The sequence below is a fragment of the Dryobates pubescens genome, chromosome 21, assembly GCF_014839835.1.
Source record: "Dryobates pubescens isolate bDryPub1 chromosome 21, bDryPub1.pri, whole genome shotgun sequence".
Lineage (NCBI taxonomy): Eukaryota > Metazoa > Chordata > Aves > Piciformes > Picidae > Dryobates > Dryobates pubescens.
In genome coordinates, this window is record NC_071632.1 from 17,033,410 (window position 1) to 17,049,677 (window position 16,268).

Consider the following 16,268-nt stretch of genomic DNA (forward strand, 5'->3'; position numbering starts at 1 on the left):
TCAAAGCAATTTAAGAGATCTCATATTGACTAACAGGGACCAATCTGAGCTTTGGGACCAGGAGAGCCCCACTGCCCTGAGTAAACGCTTCAGGATAGAGCAACAGCAAAATGCCAACTGGGCTGCAATGCATACAATCATGTAATGGTTTGGGTTGGAAGGGACCTTAAAGATCATTCCTGCTGTGGGCAGGGACCCCTTCTACTACATCATGTTGCTCAAAGTCCCATACAACCTGGCCTTGACTACTTCCAGGGAGGGGGCATCCACTTGTCTGGACAACTTGTTCCAGTGTCTCACTAGCTTCCCAGTGAAGAATTTCTTCCTTATATCTAATCTAAATCTACATCTACCCTTTCTCAGTTTGAACCCATTAGCCCTTGTCCTATCACTACGCTCCCTGACCAGGGACTAAATGTCCCAGATATAGGTATTAGGAAGAAATTATGTATACTGAGGGTGAAATTATTTATACTCTGGCTCAGGCTGTCCAGAGAGGTGGTAGATGCCTCATCCCTGGAAACAATCCAGTTCACACTGGACAGAGCTCTGAGCAACCTGATCTAGTTGAAGATGTCCCCTCAGTTCAGACTAGATGACCTTTAATGGTCACTTCCAACCCAAACCAGTCTATGCTTCTGATGGAAGTCTCTCCCTATCATTCCTGGTCACACCCCCAGCCCAGAGCTGCACTTCTCCCCTGACTACAGCAAGCTGTGACTGCGGTAATTCCGTATTTGGCTCCTGCACCCCAAAACCGGCCTGGTTCGATGGCGTCTGCCACACATCCCCCCGCACCAACCCTTCACCCGACTTTGTTCATGTTTGCATCCTCTGGCCCTATGGGCGACATTGGCCGTGTCCGCGGTGCCCTGTGCCGGTAGTAGCGGTTTGCACCCAGCTCCCCGCTTGGGACATCAGGGTGGGGAAGGGGAAGCCTGACGGAGCCGCGACCCCGCGGCCGGGTTCTACCCCCCTCCGCGGGGACGCCCCCTAGCGGCGCGGCGAGAACTCCGCGCTCGGAGCGTTCCGTCAGTCGCCCGGGGGGTGGTGGCAGGGCCAGCCTGGGGCCCTATCCTCGGTCCCCCATTGGCCGCGGCGGCACCGCGCGTCACCGCTTCCTCCTGCTTTTGTGCACCGCCCCGCCCCGCGTCCCGCTGCTGCAGCCGCCGCCGCGCCGAGCGGTGCCCAGTCCAGCCGCGCCGCACCGAGCCATAGTCTAGCCAGACGTGTCGATCCGAGCCTCACCGTGCCGAGCCTCGCCGTGCCGAGCCTCGCCGTGCGTTGGGACCGTGGTGCTCGGGGAATGGCCCTCCGCGGGTAGCCGCATCGGTGAGTCTCTTCGCTTCTCTCCACTCGGGGGACGGGACGCTCCGTGGGTAATAGGTCCCTGCAGCCGCTCTGGGCTGCGGTGCGCGGGTTTGTTTCGCTCTTTTAGCTTGTTTCAATGGTCTTTTTCGCAGCGGTGAGCGAGAGTTTTGCAGCCGGGTATGGCACTTAGGAGGCTTTTGCTTCCTCCACTTCCAGTCTTGCAAGCGGGAGCTTATCCCTCGGGAAAGAAGCTCGGATGGGTTCGTGGAGGCTTGGGGAATGAGGAGGGTGTTGGAGAGAGTCCCCAGGAGGAAGGTGTGGGGGTTTCGTGTGCGTGGGTGCGGAGCACGGGCAGGACCTGCCTCCGCTTTGGGGATTTGCCGGCTCCAGCTCATTTGTCGTCGTGTGTCACCGCTCTTAGGTAAAGATTTTTCCCAGGTTATTTTCTGGTTCCATGTGTCAGCCTGGCAGCCTGACCCAGATGCCGCTAACCGACAGCGAGCGCCGGGATTAGACCCTAATCGAGACGGTCCCATTATGGGAGCGCATTAAACTCCGGAGCCAGCGGGTATGTCGCTGGCTGCAGTCACTTGGGTCCCGCTTCGGTGGGAAGAGGCAGGTCCACGCCAGGGAGCTGCAGGAATGCCCAGCTGGCCCTCACTTCCCAGGCTCACCGTGTGCAAAGTCCTCCCTGCACACTGTCCTGAGCGATGAGGATGGAGTGAGTGGTGAGAGGAAGGCTCAGCGGCGGGCACGGACCCCCGTGGGGTAGGGAAGCCAGTACCTGTGTGGCGTGAGTGACCGAAGCTGGAAAGCTGGATTTCCACCTGAACGGACATGTGAGGATCTGTGCCGTGAGTCAGGCTGATGCTTTGGGAGCGTTTGTTCTGCCAGCACCAAACTTCACACTCTGTGGCCAGGCAGAAAGTGGAGCAGAGGTGGCAGCCGTGTGCCAGCGTGAGTAGGTGGGCGACAGCAGGCTCGCCAGGCTGAGTGCGGCGGCCAAGTTCGTCTTGCTGGCCCCATGCTGCTTGGAGAGCAATTTCCCCCTCGGCTGCCGCTTTTATCCTCCTCTTCAATTCCTGTGTTGTAATCCGGTGGCTTTTGGAAGTAGACCCGCTCCTGGCTTGATGCAGGGTCTGTGTGTTTCTGGTATGTAGATCCAAACCATGGGGCTCACTTGGGTTTTGGAGGCTTGGGATTTGTGCAGTTTAAGTGATGCCAGGGATTTCTGGTGTCAACCTCTTTATCTTCGGTGAGTGCAAGGAGTTTGGGGGAGTTTCCTTCTGTGCCACTTTGTGATTTTACTTCCAGTTTGGCATGTGCAGTCTGATGTAGCTCCGTGCAGGGTTAGTGTCTGGAGCACGGTGCTTGGAAGCTGTTCTTCAGGTGTGCAGGAGATCAGCCGCATGTGGGGGCTAGTCTGTGCCTACCCGTGTCTTGTGATAACTGTGTTGGTGCAGCTTCCAGAACCCTTAGTTTAACAGTAGTTATATAAGGGGGTTCATTGTTTCCCAGGGGTCTTCCAGATTCAGAGCAGACCTCCACGGCTGGGCACAGCCTTTGCACTAGCAAGGTTTTGCAGCCTGTAAAAGCTCCTCTGTTGGAGGCAGGACGTGAGGCTGAATGGGCTGCCAGCCTGGTGGGATGTGGATTTAAAGACTCTTTTATACATTCTCTCTATAAACTGGTTTTGGTACCACAGCTTTTTCCATGGGTCTTAAATCTCCATCAGAAGCCCACAACTCTGCCCTGTTAATATGTGCTGATGGGTCATGTGTTTCTCCTTTTAGAGGTTGTTGAGGGAAGTGTGCTGGTGCAGAGAGATGTAGTCTGGATTTTCATCCAGGATGGAGACTGTGTCTCAAAGAGCCAGCAAGTATGGCAGCCAGAGGAGCACAGTTGTCTCCATTCCTCCTGAAATGTTGCTGTTGCCTGATGGTGCTCTGTGATGTTAGTGTGCAGCTTGGACCTCATGTGCTTTCTGAATTTTTCCCACTGGGGAGATGCCAACGAGGATCGCACGATGTGTCTGGCTCCCTGGCAGAGCAGTGGGATGGAGTGTACTGCTCTAGGATGGAAGGGGGTGTGCTTCCAGCCCTGCTCCCCCCAGATGGATCTGGGAGCCAAAGCTCCAAAGCTGGCAGGATCTTCTGCCAGTGGAGGCCCCCAGAAAAGGGGCTGGAGCATCTCTCCTGTGAATACAGAGGGGGTTGGGGTTGTTCAGCATGGCAAAAAGAAGGTTTCTGGGAGACCTTATAGCAGCCCCTAAAGGGACCTGCAAGAAAACTGGGGAGGAACTCTTAATGAAGGCACATAATGATAGGATAAGGCTTGACAGCTTTAAACTGAAAGAGGGTAGATTTAGATTGGATATTAGGAAGGAGCTTTTTACTGTGAGGGTAGTAAGGCACTGGAACAGGTTGCCAAGAAAAGTTGTGGATGCCCCATCTCTGGGAATATTCAAGCCCAGATTGGATGGGGTTCTGAGTAACTTGGTCTAATGGAAGTTATCCCTGTCTATGGCAGAAGGGTTGGAACTAGATGATCTTTAAGGTATTTTCCAACCCAAATTGTTTTATGATTCTACTGTGGTTCATCTGGCCCTGCTCTCAGAGACCTGCTGGTTGAAGCAAGAGGGAAGTGAGTCAGGGTTTGCTGTTAGAAGGGATATCTTTTATTAGACTCTTTGGTGAACACAGACTGGCTTTGGAGCATACAAGCCTGTCTGCGCACTGAAGCAGCAAACCTCAGGGCTAAGAATTGGGAGGAAGCAATCACTCTGAGCTTACCTTGGCTTTTCTACTTGAGGAAAATATCTGAAAGGAAAAAGAAAGAGAGAGATTCAACTACACTTCAGCTCATACAGTTCATCTGGTCTGAAGAAATGTGTTTTCTCTCTCTTTTCAAATCTCTGGACTCTTTAGATCCTGAGATTCAGCACAGACGAGGGGCATGCATCCCATGTACTAGCCTTTCTCAAGAGGTGGCAAAGCCCTTTGCAGCTCGGTCAGAGGAAGGGGAGCTGCAGCTGATGGGTCTGGGATTTGCTGATGCCTGACAGCAGCAGGAGGCTGCAGGGCTCAGTTGCTTCCACTCTCTCCTCTAGAGGCCAAGTGCAATGTGCACAGACATGTGCAGAATGTCAGCTGTGCAGCAGGGGGATGGAAAATACATTATGGAGCCATAAGAAGAGGAATATAGAATTCAAGGGTTGGATTTTTTTTTGTTTTCCTCAGACACTTTTCAGAGAAGCTATAAGCAGCCCACTGCTCCTGAACCTGGTGGGTGCACCCTCAGTCCCCAGACTTGATTTTCCTGTTTAAGTTCCACAACGGGAAATGGACGACCAGGAGTTTGCAGCAGGTCAGGAGCACATTTACCTTTGGGTATGGTACGAGATGCAGAGATGGCAAATGTCATCCCAGTTGTGCCTGAAACATGGTGTCTCTGTGAGCTTGCCCTGTATCCTGTGTGGTGTGAGCCCTTGTCTGATGTGGTGAGCACCGTGGTGGGCATCAGGTGGATAAGGCGAGTGCTTTTCTGTCTGTGAAGACCCAAGTGAGTATGCATGTAGGCATTCTTATTTGTTTTCTGTCTGTCCCTGCAGTTCTGATCTGGTCTGGCCAAGTAATCTTCCCATTAGTCACTAAAATGCCACCAGAGTCCAACCAAATCAGTCTGCCCTAGCTCATCCGAAGTGATGCAAGAAAAGGAAAAGTAAAGCTCTCCTTTAAAACAGATGCTCTTCAAAGCTGCTGGGAAAGCTGTTCCCTGCAGAAGACTGATTATACAGCTTCAGGCTGGGGGTACACAGCTGCCTGTTTTGTTTCAGTGCTGGGACTGGAGCCTTCCCTGGAGCTTGGGGTCAAGCCGAGTCCAGCATGGTGGAAGATGCAGCATTAGCATGGCCTGCAGAGGGGACCTGTGGAGGAATTTGGTCCAAAGGCAGCTCACCTGGTGCCACAGCAGTTGTGTTTGAAGGGTTTGGCGAGTGGAGGGTGTGTGGGTTCATAGCTGAGCCCTGCAGCTGCTTGCAGATCTTCCTCTGCTTCCCTACTCTGAGATCTAAGAACGTGCTATTGCATGTCATCTTTGTGTCAGGTGCCATAGCACTTGGGACACCTGTGAAGGCTACACAGAGGTTTGACCTGGACTTCCTGAGGCTTTTAGAAGTCAAGAGTGAAAGGTATACCTGTGCTCCCTAAAAGAGGGGGATTTAGCTTCCAAATGCATTCCCCAAACACTTTTTCCTGCCCTGGAAGATGCTAATGTAAATGTTAGCAGAAAGCAAAGAACTCTGAATTTAGTGAGAATCCATAGTGGGCTGGAGCTTGTCCTGCTTTCCCGAGCTAAAACCCAGGTTGGCCACCATTTTATGTGGAAGGAATTGTCACTTCTGTGAAAACTCTCTTAATGTTACACTCTCCATTCTGCAAGGTGATCCAGGCAAGCCCAGGGAGAACAAGTCACAACAGCAATGAAACCCAGGGTGGAGCTGAGCCACGGTTTGGCTGGGCACGGTAGAAGCTGCACGGGACAAAGTCCAGTTGGGAATACATGCTGTGCCGAGTAGCACGGACTGGATCCTGGAAGGAGCCAGCCAAGGTCCTGCGTGGGCTGTTGTGTGAAGAGCATGCATGCAGGCCAGGTCCTTGGAGTGGGGTGGGTTAAGTGTCCAGGTAGTGATTAAGTACCAAATTGCTTGAAAAAAATAGCCCTAGGTGGGTGGAGTAGAGGCACTCTGCAGACACGGGCAGGAGCTTGTGTGCAAAGTAAGAAGTAGTCTGCTTGATGGCCAGGTGACTTGGAGAAAGGACTCTGAACAATTGCTTTGAGAGAACAATTTGTGGTTTAAGAAGCCTTTATGAAGGAGGTAGGAAGGTCTTAAATACAACACTGCTGAAGGGTGTTTGTAGCCTCTGCAATGCATTGAGTGTGTTGCTGCAGTACGTGGGCTGTCCCGCAGTGATGCCGTTTGTCTTGTCCGTGTGAAGGTGTCTCTTGCACGGCGGCTTCCAAGTGCCCACACATTCCCAAGGGACTACTGAAAAATTTCTGTGCAACAGCTCTCAGCCCAAACATCACATGTGAATGACCCTTGTATTATTCTACAAGGTCTGCTGCTGTTTCAGTGCAGAGGTTTGGAGAAAGGCTTTGGAGCATCTGTTGATATCTCTCCTTGTACGTTTAAGTCCGTTGTGATAAGCATGTGATGTGTACATCGAAGTTCTTTGTGATGGGTTATTTGGATTGCTTGCTGCTGTTGTGCTACAGCATTGGGCACTTTTAAGATTCAGCTGGACAGGGTGCTGGGCCATCTTGTGCAGACCACATTTTGCCAAGGAAGGTTGGACCAGACGATCCTTTACATCCCTTCCAACATGGCACCCTGTGATTTGGACTTGCTTCTGTTGAGATTGGTGAACACATTGATACAGTGTGAAGCTGCGGAGCAAGGCTTGTTCTGATGAACTGATGAAGATAACCAGACTGAGCTCCTGGAAACCTTTCCTTCCTGATGCAAGGTGCTCACACTGTAGCTACACTACTTTCTATTTGCCTTTCAGCACTGAAATTACAGCACTGATCCCACTGCAGCAGTCCTGCAGAGTGGCTTTTGGGAAACCTGAGCACCCTGTTAATAAACTGGTGGAATGCGTTTACTGCTCCTTGATCTTAGTCCCTCAGTGCTGGTGCTAACCGAGAGTCATTAGAGAAGTATGCAAGATATGTCAGTTATTTCTCCTTGGATGGTGTTGGTGGCAAGTAAAAGAGATAAACAGAGTCTGCACTGAGCTGTGCTTAGCTTATTGCATCACTGGTTTTATTGAGAGGTTCAAGGTCCGGCTCTGAGCGGTGCTGCTGCCTGGGATGAAGCCAGCGGCAGGGTGCATTCGAGCTGCTCCTGAGCTGTGTTGTGTTTTGCCAGAGGGAGAAGAGCCGGGAAAGGTGCTGTTCTAGTGCTCTCATGGTATCCTTCTGAAAGGTGGCCAAAGGGGACCAGTTGCAGTGCCTTGGAAAAATGGTGGGGCAAGCCCTGTCATGCTTCTTTCTTGAATTTTTACTGGAAACTTCTTGTACTTGGCTTCTGGTGACTTCCATGAGCTGCATCTCTGATGCTGGCAGCCAGAGGAAGCCCAGCTGACATCTCCTGTTGCAGGAGTGGGACCACCAGGGCCAGCCGAATGTGGGACCACACAGTCCCAGTGCTCTCTCTCCCACTCCTCATCCTTGGCTTTCTGCACAGATGGCTTCCTCTGGCTTTGTTGGCTGTGACCATCTGCTTCACTGGTGGCCTGAGCTGATGTCTGCTTGCTCCCTTTCTTGTGATATGGTCCATTTTAGCTCTGCTACCTGGGAAATAGGAAGTGCTCCTGGATGCTGATTTGGGTGATGGATGACTCCAGTGAAAGGGCAACTCTGTTTTCTACATACCTGAAGATTAACTTGGCTTTGCCTTGCTTGGCTGAAATAATCTCATGAGTGTGAAGGATTTGATGAACCATGCCCCTTCTTGCCTGTTTATTATTGTTGGGGTGGGGATGCTTGCTGGAGCTCCCCAGGGCACTGCACTGTTAAATACGTGCATGATGTGTGTCACTGTTACCTGCCTGGTGACTCAAGAGGAAACCTTTAATCACTGCAGTATTCACCTGCAGCATTACTGGTATGGCTAACATCTGGTGCATGCCTGCTTGGCTTCGGGATGGGGCTGTCAGGGTGAGGATGTGTTTTCTGTTCACAATTTGTGCTGTAGGAGGCAAGACCAAACAACCACAACAAAAGGCTCTGGAGATTGCAGCTGTCTTCATCTCTGTAGGGAGAGCAGGGAATGAGACAGTTCAAGTCTTGGTCTGTGTCCAGGAAATCCTGTGCAGGCAGACTTTGCCTTCAGGAAGCCAGTTGAATGGTCCAAGAGAGGTAGTGTGGCACACTGTGCTTTCACTCTGGACCACCTCACAGAGTTCCAAAGCTAATGGAGACTTGGGTGAAGTGGAGCAAGACTTCAATACCCAGCTGATCACTACATGGGAAGCTGCTTTGCCTTTCATAGCATGCATTTCCAGAGAGGTGCAGTTCAGTGTCTCACCTCCACAGGACCTTCTTGGGCAGTGGTGACTGTTAGCTGTGAGTTACCAAGAAGTGGTGAAGGTGGGAGGTGGTTGGGGAAGAATTTGGGGTGCATTGGAAAGGGTGTCTCAGGAGAAATCTCTTACCTCCCTGACATGTCTTGGGCTGGATTTTCAAAACCTTAACCCTAGGTCTGTATTTTGAAAGCTTGCTTTTCACTTTGCAGTGCTTGGAGAAATTGCATATACATGTATTGCACAAGTCCTGATGATAGTAGACACAGGGGTCTTCTGCTTAGCTGCAGATTGACATCCTTCTGCTTATTAGTTTGCAGCTGTTGTGAAATGAAGACCAAGCAATTCAGCCAGGGACTGATGAAAGCTTAAGCGTGTCTCTGGTGCTCGTGTGTGCATCAAGTCCTGTGTATATGTGCTGGAAGGGGTCTGGTGGATGAAGCATCCTTCAGTTCTTACTACAAGCTTGCTTGCTCCAGTGTTAGGTTTTGAGCTGGCATGGAGCAGATTTCCTGTTTGCTTCAGCTTGTGGGAACAGTGTGAGTAAGGGACTTACCACCTCCTCACCAGCCCCTGCCCCTGCCTGTTGCTTGCCCCTCCATTTGCTGGCCATAGTGGGCATCTGCCTGCTCTGAGAGCAGGAGCTGGGAAACACCCCTGCCATGCAGGATCGGGACCAGAGGGGATCCCAGCTACTGAATGGTATTGTAGGACATGCTTTGTGGCTTGTCTTATAAAACCTCCTGCAAGGTTAAACTTGCTGCAAGGCTCTATTTTGGGGCGGTCTCTGACGTAATCTGTCAAGCTCTGCCTGCTCTTTGACTTATAGCTCAAAGTCTGGCTGTGGATGGATGACCACCAGTTGCTTACCTAGCATTACCAAAGCAACGAGTTGTTGCTTTCCATGACTCATGAAAATGCACTGTAGGCTCTCTTAAGAATGGCTGAGATCATTTTTTGGCTGCGTTTGGACATCTGGTTTCCTTAGCAAATAGCAGTGGAGGTGGAGGGAGGGGGATTTCCAAACTCGTTTCTTTGACTGTGATCTGGTTTTCTGAGCTTGCCTAATAAAATACTTCATTTGAAAAGGAGGGAGAAAATAAGACCTGTAACTTCCAAGTCTGATTAGGTTTCATAGCATGTCTCATTTCGTGGTGTTTTGTTGTAAAGAGGGGAAAGGTGCTAATAATGTTACAGAGCTGCATGCTGTATGCTTCCTTTGAAATAAGCAAGCATAGGAACATTTTGGGTGGTATTGTTCTCTTACAGAGCTGCATGCTGTATATTTCCTTTGAAATAAGCAAGCATAGGAACATATTGGGTGGTGGTGTTCTCTTACAGAGCTGTAAGCTGTCTATTTCTTTTTAAACCAGCAAGCATAGGAACGTTTTGGGTGGTATTGTTCTCTTAAACCAAATTCTTCTGGGGGAAGGAGAAGGAGGTGCAGAGAAAAGTCTGCAAACAAACCCATAATTGCATCAACCTTTTTTTTTTGTTGTTGATAATATTTACTCAGAGGAATCTGCATCTGCAGCAAGGCAGAGTGTTAGCAAGAGGTGTTTCAGTGTTTGGCCAATATGTTTTAAAAACATATTTATTTGTAGACCCTTGATTCACTGTGTAGTTTCATGTGTGCAGTCTAAAGGGAGCAGCACTTCAATCCCTGAGAACCAAGTGCAGCAAGATTAGCATTATCTGGAGGAGAATCAGTGTTGATAGCTGTGTGGTAACTGCAGATAGCAGGAGGTCCCCGAGTGTTTTGCCACCTCTGCAGCCAGGTTGTGGCAGCCTCTGCAGTAATTTTCCCAACTCTGGCCTCCCTTTGCAGGCACCTGAGAGCAGGCAGAGAGAAGGAAGGGGAAATCCTGGCTGGGCAGAAAGTAATTGTTTGAATAAGGAGGTCTGTGGAGCAGTGGATTTAAGGTGCCTGTGCTCTGCAGGTGGCATAAGGAGTGAGGGTTGGGCTCGTTAAATGCCGTGTGCAGCAATGTCAGCGTTGTTCAGGAGTTTAATAGATGTGGACCAACCTCTCGTGCTGTGCATTTTCCCTGCCACTGCCTGGATTCCACAGCTGGGCAGGCAGAAGCGTGTCCTGGTGTGCTGTGGGAATGGGTTAGAGCTGCCTGAAGGCTGCAGAAGGGCAACAGGTCTGTCCTGGGACCAGCAGGAGCAGAGAAGCACAAGGGCCGGCTGTTGGCCAGGGCTGAGCGGGAACAATGTGCCTGAGCAGGTTTGTGCTCACTTCCTTGTAATCTCCAAGATGAGATAATACAGAAAGCCAGGAAGGTTTGCCAGGGAGAACAGCAAGGCTTCCTTTTTCCCCTTTTTCTGCCCGAGTGTGTCCTGCGAGGCAGGAACTTGCTGCTGCTCCTGCACAGCTGATGAGAAGCAAATCCTTCTTGCTCGAGGAATGGCACAGTTGAGCTCAAGTCAGGGTGATGCATGCCACCCCCTGGGCTTGGCTCTGGGGTTGCTGTCTGTACAAGCACTCTGCACCGGGAGCTGTTGTTCTCCTCCTTGGAATTTCTTTTCACCTTAACTTGGTGAGTTTTGGGCAGAGTGGGTGAAGACTTCTGGTCTCATCCCAAGTGTGGTGTTTACCCACGTTTTCCATGGATATAATACATTCAGTGCATAGCATAGCACACCCCAGATCCAAGTCTTCTAGGTCTTAATAGTTTTCATCCATGCAAAAAGAAAAGAAATAGGTGTGACCCTGCACTCTTCTCCTCTTGGTGGTGCTTGTGGATATTTGAATGCCAGTCCAAAGTTCATTACTCCTAGGTGGCTAGCTTCAGCCCATGTGCCTGGAGTGCTGTGATGGCACAGCATGAAGGCATGAGATGAGCTCCATAAGAACCAGCACAGGCTTTTTTGAGTAGGTCAGGTCCTTATTTACAGGCTAGTTCTAGCCACAAGGTATCTCTGCTGGGCAGGACCCACCAGCAGCTGTAGATGCAGGAGTTTTGGTGAGCAAAGGATGCCAGCACATAGCTGACTTCCAGGGCTTGGTGCTGGACCAAAAGAAGTGGAAGCAAAATGTGGAAGGCTGCTCTATTGTCTTGTTATTTTAATTTTTTAGTTAAACTGCTGTGCCTTAGGATCACCCCCCTCAGTGCCTACTGCTCCTGTGAGTAGGGAGGCCAGCATCAGGGTACCCAAAGGGGCTGCCTACTTTCTAGGCAGCTGTTGCTATGAAAGCTGCATTTTCTCATGGGGATGTTGGAAACCCCTCCAAATTAAGTCATTCCCCCCCCCAGCCTAAGGTTTCCACTGTATAGTATTGGGGGAAAAGAATCCTGGATGAAACTATTTCCTCCAAAATGCATATTTAAGTTTAAAGTAGTGATTTATATATTCCCCCCGCTATTGCTTGAGCACTTGAAACTTCATGACTTACACATCTTTCTTCAGCTTCTGACATCCAGAAACACTTCTTTTTAACAAAAAAAAAGGGAAGTCTGGATTCTGATGTAATCATGTGGCTCCACAAACTGGCTGCTTATGAAAGTCACTGAATTCTAGGAGAGCTGCTCAGGGTCATCCCATGGTTCAGCAGCTGAGCTAGAAAATGAAGCAGAGCTTTCTAGTCCTGACTCCCTTCCCAGCATTGCTTCCCCATTCCTTGGTGTCTCTCTGGGAGCTCTAGATGGTGAGGCTTTGTATTTTTTAGGTTTTTTTATATGGTGTGTTGGTTTTTATATCATTTATATGATTTTTTTTTTCCTTACATGGTGAGATTTGCAGATCCTGAGGCTCTCAGGTGCTTGGTAGATTACACGTGAGGATAATCTCTTGCAGAAGCCTTGCATCTTGGTGCGTGCTTTGCTTGCACACACTTTGCAGGTGCTGCAGTAAGGCAGCCTCTGGACCTTTCCCTGCATAATGATGCTTCACTTGTGTTTTAAAACTAGGAAAGGCCTTTGCTGCTGCTAGTGGCATGAACTGATGCCAATGCAAGTTGTAACATAAGCTTCCACTGCTTAAGGGGCCTTATGAGAAAGAGGGGAGCAGACTTTTTAGTCGAGTCTGTAGCAACAGGACAAGGGGTGATGGCTTTAAATTAAAAGAGGGGAGATTCAAACCAGATATAAAGAGATATGTGGAGAAACACTGGCACAGGTTGTTCAGAGAGGTGGTAGATGCCCCATCCTTGGGAACATTCCAGGTCAGATTTGACTGGGCTCTGAGCAACCCGATCTAGTTGAAGGTGTCCCCGCTCACTGCAGGGAGTTGGGCTAGATGACATTTAATGGTCCCTTCCAACCCAATAATGCTGTCCTATTCTGTGCTGTCTAAACTACATTGGATTCTCTTCTCCTCTGACCCTTTGGTTACTTGGATTTCCTTTTCTGGGTGATGTGTGGGGGTTTTTTGAGCTGTTATCTGACAGTCTGTTGTGGGAGGCTTGACATGGCTGGTTGATCAAGAGGATGCTTTCTGTCTGTCCTCTTGCCAAGCTCTTTCTGAAAAAGTAAATTTAGTGCCTCTCCATGGTGGAATGGATCAGGCTTGAGTGATCAGAGAAACACAAATACCCTCATAACACAGAAATGAGGCTCCTGTGCTCCTTGTGTCTGCTGGGAAGGGAAACGTAGGACTAGCTTGGATGCCTCAGAGCTCACTGAAGCCAAAAGCCAAGCAAATGCAAGTCTTCCTTTGCCTAACTCTTCTTGAGTAAGTCCTGCTAGCATGAGTGGATTAACAGCTGGCAAATGAAATGTCTTCAGAGGGCAACACTCTCCCAACATAAGCAGGCAAGCAAAGCCAGCATGTTTCTTTTCAACGTGGGAGATATTTGTACTGTGACTAAGCATAAAAGCTAAGAGATGGAAAAGGTCCTATTAGATCATCTCATCCACCTCCCTGCTGGCATGCAACTTTTCTCCCTGGTGTATATTTATTAAGAGGCTGTTGGTTAGACAGGAGTAATTTACTCAGGGTGCTATGGAAGAGGAGCAGCCAGCCAGCGCAGGTGAGGAACGCTGCGTGCACGTGACTCAATTTGCACGTGCACAAGTTGTTTGCAGCGAGAGGATTGTGTAGTGAAAGGGCCAGAAGCTCTAGATCTGGCATTCTTTGCATGCTTGGAGCTTTCACTGTGAGTTGCTGGGACTCAGCTTTGTGCAGGCATCGTTCTAGGAAAAAGCTAATTTTACCTTTTCTTTATAATGGAGTAGGTGGTTTGAAAAGTAATGGGGGGGGGGGTGGGGAGGGGAAGCCTTTTGGTAAGGAGAGGTCAGCCAGCTTGACATCTGCACCACTGGCCTGGGCTCTGTTGGCCATGATCTATGACAGCAGTGTGTGAAGGCTCCCAGAGGGAACATCAGAAAGGCACAGGTGGAAATGTTATTGCTCTGACACACGGATCAGTGCTGGAGTTTCAGGCTTCAGCTTGGGGACCATCAGCACTGCTTCGTTTATTGCTCCTCAGTAACCATAGCACAGCTCCATGCATGTTTTGGTGTTGTTGTTGTTTGGTTTGGTTGGGTTTTTTTCATTTTGTGCTTCCTGATTTCATTTGCAGCTCGGGGCACTTAGCCTCTCCCTGACTGGAATTGCTGAGTTTTGAGGGTAAAGGGACAGGTTCTGCACCTAACTGATTTGGGGAAGAACTGAAGAGTATGCTCACCACAGGCAGGGTATGGGAGCAGAACCTTCATACCCAGTCATGTGCTGAACTGCCTTCTCATGTCACGACTGTGTTGGCTGTTGCCTGTAGGATCATTCCACCAGCTCCAAAGCTGTCTCCTGCTTAACACCAGTGAGAGATCAGTATTCAGGATTAGAGGCCAAGGACTGTTCTGTGAGGCAGGCGAGCAACCAAGCCTGCCCTGCCACCAGTGAGATGTTTTGCTGCTGGTGACATTATGCTGGGCTCCTGGGGCTGTGCTGTGGGGCCTGATGATCTGTTTCCTCTAGTTTTCTGGAGGTACTGTGGGACATCTGATGGCTTGCTCTGTTGAATCAGGAGAAGATAGCCCCTAGATCTGTGGAGGGTAGGTGCTGGGAGTTTGATGGTACAGACTGTGGCCCTGGCACCGATGGTCTTTCCCTTGGCACGTTCTGTGGAAGTGACAATATCGCAGATGGCGTTTTCCAGGAGCACTTCCAACACTTGTAAGTGAGCCCTGAGATGAGCTTTGCCTCAACCAGACATCTTCCAGGGAGAAGGGTGTTGGAGCAGGGTGCTCTGCACACAGGGTGCAAATCTGCCATATTATTATTTGACTTAGAGAAAACTTGGCCTAAAGATGCAAAAAGCAATTGTAAGCCGTGTCTGGACGCTGCCTTTCCTCATCAATTAGCAGCGTTAAATGCTCAGCAGGGAGGATTCATTAGGAAACTGAAATCTTTCCATCATGACAGCCTTCTGGTTTCCATTGAAATGCAGCTGAAGAACTGGAAAGGCTTCTGTATTTTGTTTTGATATGCAGGCATATGTTCCTTTCCATCCTGGAAATGAATTCTCTCTGTCGCAGGGCCGTGGGAATCAATATTGAGCTGAACTGTATTGCTCCAGAGCTTTCTTCTTAAAAGTAGTTGACTGTTTCCCTGCTGTGCCTAGTAAGTGACCTGCTTTTGGAGTAGCTGAGCAACTGGTGTTCCTGTTCAGAGGTATTGTGTGACTGCCTTGACAGCTCAGGGTTGGTCCACTGTCTCGCAAGGGTGATGGGCTTCTGTCTTCTGCAGATCTTCAGGTCAGACTTCCTCTGAGATGGCCAAAAAAGCCCACAGTCTTCTGCTGTCTGTGACTTTCCATTGCACCGCACCAGGCTGGATGCCTTAAGAGGAAATTACTCATCACTGCCTCCCTTGCAGACTGCTCTTGGCCTTGGTGATCTGTCACGCTCTCAGCCTCACATTTTGTGATGCCCTAAGCTGAATTTAGAGTCAGGATCTTCCCTTTTACTCAGTTTCCTCATCTTTTCTTCCATCCACTGGGCTTGGGGAATGAAGGAGAGTCTGCAGCAGCCATGACCTGCTGCCTTGCTCTGGAGGGAGCAGGTAGCAGGTCACCATTACATGACAGCTATGGGTAGCACAGCTTGGGCAGCTAGAGCTTGCCGCTGCTTCTCCAGAAGATTCTGCCTTGTGGGCACTGGAGCAACCAACAGCTTATGCATGGGCTTTGCTGAGCCACAGCTATGTGAAAATAGGATGGCAAAGGGCTGGCAAGAGTAGCAGGGCAGACCTGGCAGGCCCTGAGGTCTTTGAGCTTTGGGCAATACACCTGCTCCACAGAGCTGTAAGGTTGTGAGAACATATGGCTGTGTGCTGCCCAGTCTGGCTCCTGCACTGTTGATGGCTCATTTTCTATCGTGTTCCATCACACATGAAGGCAAGTGTACTCGAGTTCATGTGATACTGCAAGTCAGGAGGACAAGGAGAACAAAACCTCTGTGAAGGCAGACCCACATGTTTCTGTTTCATAACCCCATCACCACACACAAACCAGCAGCTTATGTAGAGAGCAGTGTCCTGGGGCTGTGTAGAGCATGGTCCTTCAGCCCCAAAGCATAACATGTCTTTTACTCTTTGCCTGCCACTAAGTGCTTGGTGAGCTGTGCTTCTTCCCCTTGGTCTGCTGTCAATCTAGAATTGCATGGTAGAGGTGGCATGAGCTAGAAAAGGACCTTGCTAATTCTGCAGTGACTCTTGAGGGCCAGTCCTCGGGTCCCCACGTGCAGTAGAGCTCACGCTTCTTGCCCATGAGGTAGCTGCTGAGAGAGCAGAAAGCGATCAATTAGTCTTCAGCCCTCAGCTTCACAGTCGATCAGAAGGTTGTGCTATGATCAATCAAATCTAGACAGGCTGCAGGGGTGAGGCTGTGGCTTGTTAAAGAAGCTGTGCGGTGGGATGGCTGTG

At 49.9% G+C, this 16,268-nt stretch overlaps 1 protein-coding gene across 2 annotated transcripts in view; it reads left to right on the forward strand.

The window, feature by feature from the left end:
- The first annotated feature begins 1,263 nt into the window (after nt 1-1,263).
- LOC104298979 (mitogen-activated protein kinase kinase kinase 3) overlaps nt 1,264-16,268 on the forward strand; it is an 81,351-nt gene continuing 66,346 nt past the window's right edge. For both annotated transcript variants that reach the window (XM_054171354.1, XM_054171355.1), the window contains exon 1: nt 1,264-1,332. The gene's annotated coding sequence lies outside the window, so the exon portion shown is untranslated. The remainder of the gene's footprint in view (nt 1,333-16,268) is intronic.